We start from the raw sequence: 7946 nt of genomic DNA, 5'->3' as shown, positions 1-7946 counted from the left end.
TGTCCCTCTGCTCTGGTCTAGATTGGGGGTTAATACACAGCAACAGGCCTGTCGCCCTAGACACACGTGTTGATTACGAGAACCCGCTACCGTCGGGTGTCCCACGCTCGGTCACCGGCACTTCTAAATCTCAACCGCCAGAAGTGCCGGTGACCGAGCGTGGGACACCCGACGGTAGCGGGTTCTTGTAATCAACACGTGATCTTTGAGGACACGGGCATACTGATTAAAAGGGGTAGCAGGTATGCGTGAAAGACGCTAACCCCAGGTGTGTGTTGAAAGACAGTGGCAATAGCAGTGGGTAACCCCCATTTGCCCTGAAGAAGTTGCAGAAAATAAGAGCAACGAAACATGTTGGCGACTATGACCCACCTGAGACTGTATATGGTGTGAGTCATTTTTAAGTTAGAAGGATTCACAGCCCAGAATAAACCCAGAGTGGCCAGTGAACTCTTCTATTTTAATTGTGTGAGATTCACGTTTCTTTCTCACTGGGGGTTTCTGTGTTTTTTGTGTTATATGTGCACACAAGCATAGCAAGGGTAATACGTTGACTTGCTTTGATAGGAACAGTCAGCAGATTGTGGGGCTGATGTTGAGAAGAAGCACTGTTATATGTTGTCGGTCTTTTTCTGGTGTTTGTCTTCATTTCCCACTGTTATGAGAGTGAGTCACCGATGATGATAATTGGGTATACTGGCAATTGCTAGTCAGATAACCCGATTGGCGGTTCTTCCGTGAGGGGCTCACTCTCTTCTCCACACTTTTTCCACAAGTATTGTTTGGTGGGTGACGGTATTACGACAGATTGGATGTTTACCGTGTGTATACCGTATTAATTGTTGACACCCGGATGGATGTGAATAGCCAGAGAAATACTGGCTGGTGGTAATAAGGAATTTTCTTGTATCACTACAGTCCATGCCATACTAAAAACAAAGTAAGAGTGTCTAGAGCGACAGGCCTGTTGCTCTGTATTATGGTTTGAGTGGGGGGCGGCCTGTACCCTTTTCTTTCCCCCTTAGACTCCTATTATTTGGACTAGATTGGGGGTTGCCTTCACTTTATTGCCTCCTCTCCCTTGGTTACTGAAGGTTCTGGTTCCTCTGCTGCCTTATGGGTGGGGGTCATCTCACCTTGCCCTTGATCCCTGGGCGGTTTGTCGCACTCTCTGCTGGGGTTCCCCTGGAGGTTTTCCTTCCTATTTGTCTTGGGACCAGTTTTCCCCTTTGTTGTTCCTGGTTCGGGTTGTGGTCCTGCTGTGTGTGGCTGTGCCAAATTGCATGCGTTCCTTGTCTCCAGAGGGGGCTGTCTACATGGTGGCATGGTGGCTGTTCAGGGCTGTACTGTGGTCTTTTCTTTCCCTGCCTTTGACTGCTTCTTATGGTGTTATTCATCACCATTCTTTTTCTGCTCTTTTGCACACTGTTCCCATAATCCCAGTTTTGTCTGATGGCTCCGTGTTGTGGAGCGGAAAAGTTCCCTGAAGAAAACTGACGTAGGCACGCCGTGGTGGGACTTATGTGACCTCGCTGACCTCATGTATGAGGGTGACGCCTGGGCGGAGCCGCGTGATGCCGTCCCACCGGCTCGCAGGGACGCTGGGCAAAAAGTTTCTGGATCCAGTCTCACACCTGGGGATAATTCTACGTTAAGGAATCTGCAGCTAGAATCGACTCTACCAGATACATCGTTACCGAAGGTAAGTAACTCGTACTTCAATGCTTGTTGACTTTGGTCAGTCCCCATTTTAAAGGTTTAAGCTGTTTGGTCTGTAGACTTTGCAAGCTTCAAAAGTGTATCTATGATGCCCTTATTCACTTTTGGCAGTTTGCAAACCAATGTGCAACCCAGGCACTTGAAATTGAGGTCTACACTTCTTTCCTAAGTTTAGAATAGCCTAAAGTTGTAATGGCCCATATCTCTCTTTCACTAGGCTTAATAGCTACCTCCATGTGAAGTTTCTTGGGTCGCTTTGCTTGTTCCATTCTCTGCTTTAGACTGCAGGGCTACAGAATGCCCACCTTCTCTTTGATTATTCCTCAAAGTAAGTAATACAAGAGATCTAATTTGCAGTTACCCAGACCCTCTTCTACATATAAAGTTCACACTTGTGTCATTAGTGCCACGGGGTGGTTTGGATGCCAATGCTATCTGCTCCGGATTCACAACCTAAGCCTACTAAGTCCTATTTTGAACCAATATCAATCCTTAAACTTCTAGTATAGAGACATGCATTTCCCTCCTGCTTATAGTTCTTCACACATAGTGACTTAAATGACATTGCTGAAAAATATGATGCTGACTTTGCCTGGCTCCTGAAGCCCTGCTGGTTCTTAGTTTTATGTTTGTTTCAAGCACGAGCTGAGAGATTGCCACGTTTCCATTGTCTTTTTGGGTGCAGCTCTTCCACATTTACGACACCTACATTTTGGAAGATCAATATTGAAGTTTCTCTGTGCAGTCAAGGACTTTTATTTTTCTTCAAACTTTTTATTAGGTATTTCAAAAAGGTGTGTTTTACAATATAGGTTCGTAATATTGATGAACGGGTTAAGTGAACAACATGCATGGTCTGCTAAAGAAGGGTTACAAAAGGCACTATTTAAATCAAATATTAGACACCTATTGTCTAGCTCCCTCCGCTTGCGATCTCTTCAATAAATTCTCCTACCAACTTCTGCCTAGCTGCAGAAGATTAAATGCTTCCAATGCATCCATCAAACACCGTATGTTATAAATCATTCCCTGACCCCAGGTATCCCACCCAGATCCATCAATTAACCTGTTTGCCGTCGCAGTGAGGAGGATTTCTCTCTCTCTGCTTGTCATTGAAAATGATCTAATGCCTTCCATCATGGGGTAAGAGCTACGTTTGGCCGCCCTCCGCTTAAGTGCTGTTCTAATGGTTGCATTTAGCTTCACAAGCCAGATGTTACCCCCTGTATGTTCCTGAGTTGTATTATTGTACTAATCTTCCTTAATTGCTGGTGTCAATGTATGCATTTTGGGAAGTGTGATTTCTTCCAGTGAGGGGCTATGGTAAGTTTTGCCACTCCAGGGCTCTGAAGGCACATATCTCATTGTTCCTAGTATATCTGAACCAAGTTAACGGCTTTCAGACCCAAGAGCATAACATCAGGTGTTGCAAGCATAGAAAAGGTAAGGACTGTTTGAAGTAGTTTATACACACCTTCACAGAATGGATATATTACTGGACAGTCCCACCTTGTGGGAATTGCTTCACACCCTCTCCAGCATCTAGGAAAGGTGTTTTGTTACATGTGGTGTAGTTTACAGGGGATGTAGTGTCATCCAAACCATGCTTTGTAGTGTATTTCCCAACCCTAGAATGAGATAGCTGAAGAGTGTATGTCGCTGTAGTCTGTCATCATTTTGGGGTCACCTGTATACCCAGGGCTCGTTCCCATTATCTGGTGTGCTGCCGTGAGTGCAGAGTGTCCTGCTTTAGCACTAGTTTGTACAATGTTAAGATGTTGCCTCGTGTGTCAATCGATTTGGGGAACTTTTGTTCGAATGGCGTTTTGCTCTGGTGGTCCCCACACCGATAAGGGGTTGGGCCACCCAGTGCCAAGGCTCAGTTTATTGTAATAGCTTGGTGTCTGGAAGCCCAGGGATGTCTCTACATTGCTGGAATGACTATAGCATCAGGGCTTCATCCATAACTGCCGACCATCCATGGCGGGCGCAAACCCGGGGCTATAGTAAATAGACGTGTAGGGGGAAGGATATGTCACCAGCCCCTGTACATTCACATATTTATCCCTTGTCTTCAATGTTGGGGCTACTGGTGTGCTTATTTATGCGTTGGGTGGCCTATAGCTCCTCTCGAGCCACACCAGGTACCATAAGGGCAGGTGGACTATGGAATGGTCCATCTGCTGCCAATTTTTCTAGGAGAGTGGTGAACCAATCTGTCAACTGCCTTAGTTGTGCAGCTGCATAGTAATGTGGAATGCTAGGAACAGCTACATCCTGCCATCCGTGACTGAGTTATTAGTGTCTGAAACTGATTAAAGTTGAATTGAATAGTGTCTGCTGGAGTCTCCGAGCTTTCCCCTTCGATATGAATGCCATTCATTTTCTTTGGTTATATTTCAGATAGTTGGGATCTAGCGAAATTGTAAGGGCTTGAGCGGAAGTAATCCTGAGAGTACATTCAATGTGATCACATTAATGCGACCAAACCATGAGAGCATTGAAGTGCCCCAAGTGTGAAGGTCTTTGGCAATAGCAGTGAGCAGGGGGGGAGCTAATTGACAGTGAAGAGATCCTTGATGGACCGCATAAGGCGGACTCCCAGTTAGTGGATCAAATTTGAGGTTCAAGGGAATTGAAAACGGTATGACCGCCCCACCACCACCTCTGTTGTACGAGTCAAATAGAGAATTTCTGCTTTATCATAGTTAATCTTGTATCAAAACCTACCAGGTTTACTACCATCACAATTGAAGTAGGAGTGCCCAGAGTCAAGAGCATATTGTCTGTGTAGCGGAAGACTTTGTATTCCTTTGAGCCTGCAGTGGCCTGCCTGATTAGGCATGCTAGGGGTTCAGTAAATAGAGCATAAGAGCGGTGAGAGGGGGCACTCTGGTCTGGTGCCCCAGGTTAGTCTAAATGGTTTGGAAAGTAAATAATTGAGGGGGACTCTGGCGACAGGTTTGCCATAGATGGAAAAAATCATCCTTAAGCACCTAGGTCCCAAGCCCATTTGGTGAAGCCTAAGACACAGGAGATTCCAATCCGCCCAATCGAAGGCTTTCTCAGCATCGAGATAACAAAATTGCGGGTATCTTTTTAAGTGAGGCCTTCTCTATCAGGTGGATGGCTGTTCTGATGTTGTGGGTCGGAGCCATTGAACAAAGCCATTTTGTTCTGTGTATACCAAAGTATCTGAGAGAAACAGTTAGTTATATATTCCTTACCTTAGAATTTCCCCCAGGCTCCAGACTGGATCCGGAAAGTTTTTCGTCCGCAGTACCCCTGCGCGTCGAAACGTCGGCGGCGTGGCCCCCCGGGATGATGTTGCGGTAGCTACATAGACGCAGCCCTCATGCGCTGATGTCAGTTCTTTTTTTGCGACAGAAAGTGCAGATTCTGAGAGAGCGGTACCTCCAATCACTTTTTGACTGACTTTTTCTCTGACTTTGATTTTTGAGTCCATCGACTTCTGGTGCACAAGGGATGCCTGGCTTCAAGGCTTGGGGTTCCTGTGACTGACTGATGTCGGTGATGGATCCGCACCGTGTGTGCCTCCACTGCCTGGAGTGCGAACAACAACCCCAAGTCGTGCTCCGACTGTCGGACCATTGCCCGAAGTCCTTGCGGAAGCGGTCCCGAAAGCTACTCGAGGCACGGCAGTCGGCTCCGCGTTGCTCAAGGTCCTGGTCATGTAGGAGGTTGAGGTACCGGTCGCAGAGCCAACACCATTCTTCATCTAAGTCTTCACATTCGGAGTCAGGTAAGTCGAAGAACCATCGTCGCTCTTCAACTTCTCCCCATCCATTGGCAGACAAAGGATGCGGGTGGTGCTCCTCCGGGTGCGGAGCCCGTAGGGTCGGCTCCGGATTTCCCCCCCTTCCCAGGACCAGGAGCGACCCCTGCCCAGCTTCGTAGTTTTATGAAGCGATGCACACCATCTTTGGGCAGCCTGACTCTGCCAGCGTACCTTCAGGCCCTGCGGACTCGCCTGGGGGCCCTGGGCTTTCGTCGCCAGCGGCTACGGCCTCGGCGCTGCAGGGTCCCCTTGGATCCAGGCCTGGATCCAGATCGGCGCCGGTCAACCTTGTTACGCCTCCCCCGGCGCCGATTCCACCGGCACTACGTCCTCAACCGGCATAGGCTGTGTGCCCAGCCTCTACCTCGAGGTAGACAATGAGTCGGACCAACGCCGGATCCGGCACCACCGGGTACTTTTGTACCCCTGTTCTACCCTGGCTCTTTGAGACCAGATTGGCAGCCAGAGGAGGGTGAGGAGGACTGGCAGGGGTCTGGGAACCCTTTAACATACCAGTTGGTGTATGATCAGGACTGGAGGGAGGAACTGGGGGAAGCCAGTGGTTTGGATACCTCATCAGACCATGGCTTGTTGTCTCCTCTTACTGTGGCTATGGAGGAGGGAGTGTCACACGCAGTGGTGTTGCGTAGGGCGGACAAGGCTCTCCACCTCGAGCTACCTACGGTGGCAGTCAGGACTAACCTCCTGACAGAGGTGCTTCAACTGGCAGAGAGCTCTTCGGAGCCCATGCTGCCATTTAATGAAGCCCTCACAGACATCCTTTTAAGCACCTGGTCCAGGCCCAACACAGGGGCTCCTGTGGACAGGATGATTGCCCGATGCCACCGCCCGGCCCCTGGCGACCCCACTTTCCACTCCCAACACCCCATCCCTGAGGGCTTGGTGGTCCAAACCTCCGCCTCTAAAGGAGCATTCCTTAACGCACCTCCCGATAGGGAATGCGAAAAGCTGGACCACCTTGGGAAGAAAAGGTTTTCTTCCTCCAGCTTGGGACTGCGGTCGGTAAACACTGCATGTCTGTTGGGCCGTTACACCCTCTCTGTGTGGGATACAGTAGCGCTGGTGCTGCCCCAGTGCCCGGAGGAGGGCTGGGATGTACTCTCCTGTTCAGTAGCCGAGGGGAGAGACGCAGTGAAGTTTACCATCCGCTGTGGGCTGAATACCGCTGTCTCACTAGGCAGGACGATTTCCACTCTTATGGACATGCCCTTTGATGGCTGCCGCCTTTTCGGCGATAAGGCAGACAATGCGCTGGAGCGTTTTAAGGACTCTATGGCTGACCAGGTCCTTGGGCCTCTCCACCACCCACCCTGCGCAGTCTGCCTTTCGTGGCTATGGAAGGGGTGCCCCGCCACGTCCCTCCCAGAGCCACAGTCCAGAGCCCACTGTTCAGCCTCTGCGCGGTCGGGGACGTGGGAACCAGCACCGTGGTTCTGGGGTCCAGGGGTTGGGCCAGTATACCACAGCCCCCTCTGCAGCAGCCTCCAAACCCTCCTAGTCCGACCTTTCAGGGCCACCATACGCCAGTGGGCGGCAAGATTTGCCGTCACCTCCCCCACTGGCGCACCATCACGTCGGACAGGTGTGTTCTGCAAATAGTCCGATGGGGATACTCCCTCCCCTTCGAGGCTACCCCTCCATCCATCCCACCTCTGTATCATTGCATGTCAGAGGATCATCTGGCCCTAGTTCAACAGGAAGTTTCAGCACTCTTGGCCAAGGGAGCCATTGAGCGTGTTCCTTCCCCAGAAGTAGGTCGCGGTTGCTATTCCCACTACTTTCTGGTGCCCAAGAAGGACAAAGGCCTGCATCCTATCTTGGAACTCGGGAACGTCAACCGCTTCCTCCGGAAGGAGTATTTCAAAATGTTGATGCTTGCTCAGGTCTTGTCTGCCCTGGAGACTAGATGGTAGTGTTGGACTTGCAGGACGCTTATTTTTACATCCCAGTCCTGCCAGCCCACCGGCGTTACCTGCGGTTCACGGTAGGCCACGAGCACTTTGTTTACCGTGCTCCTCTTTGGCCTTACCAGCGCCCCTCGGGTTTTCACGAAAGTGATGGCGGTGGTTGCAGCTCATCTGCGCAGATCAGGGGTTCCAGTCTTCCTCTATCTCGACGACTGGCTGTTGAAGGTGGGCTCGCCCTTAGGCTGTCTTCTCCCACCTCCAGACCATGGCCGACCTGCTGCATTCGCTGGCGTTCTCCATCAACGTGTCGAAGTCACAACCGACCCCCTCTCAGAAGCTCCTCTTCACGGACAACACCACCGCCATGTGGTACTGCTACAAACAAGGCGGTGGGGTTGTGGACCCTATGTCAGGAGGCCTTTTGCCTCTGGACATGGCTGGAACATCAGGGCATATCCCTGGTGGTTCAACACCTGGCTGGTTCCCTGATTGCCAGGGCG

This window comes from Lissotriton helveticus, chromosome 10 (assembly GCF_964261635.1).
Source record: "Lissotriton helveticus chromosome 10, aLisHel1.1, whole genome shotgun sequence".
Taxonomy (NCBI): Eukaryota; Metazoa; Chordata; class Amphibia; order Caudata; family Salamandridae; genus Lissotriton; species Lissotriton helveticus.
Note: the sequence above shows the minus strand (reverse complement) of the source record.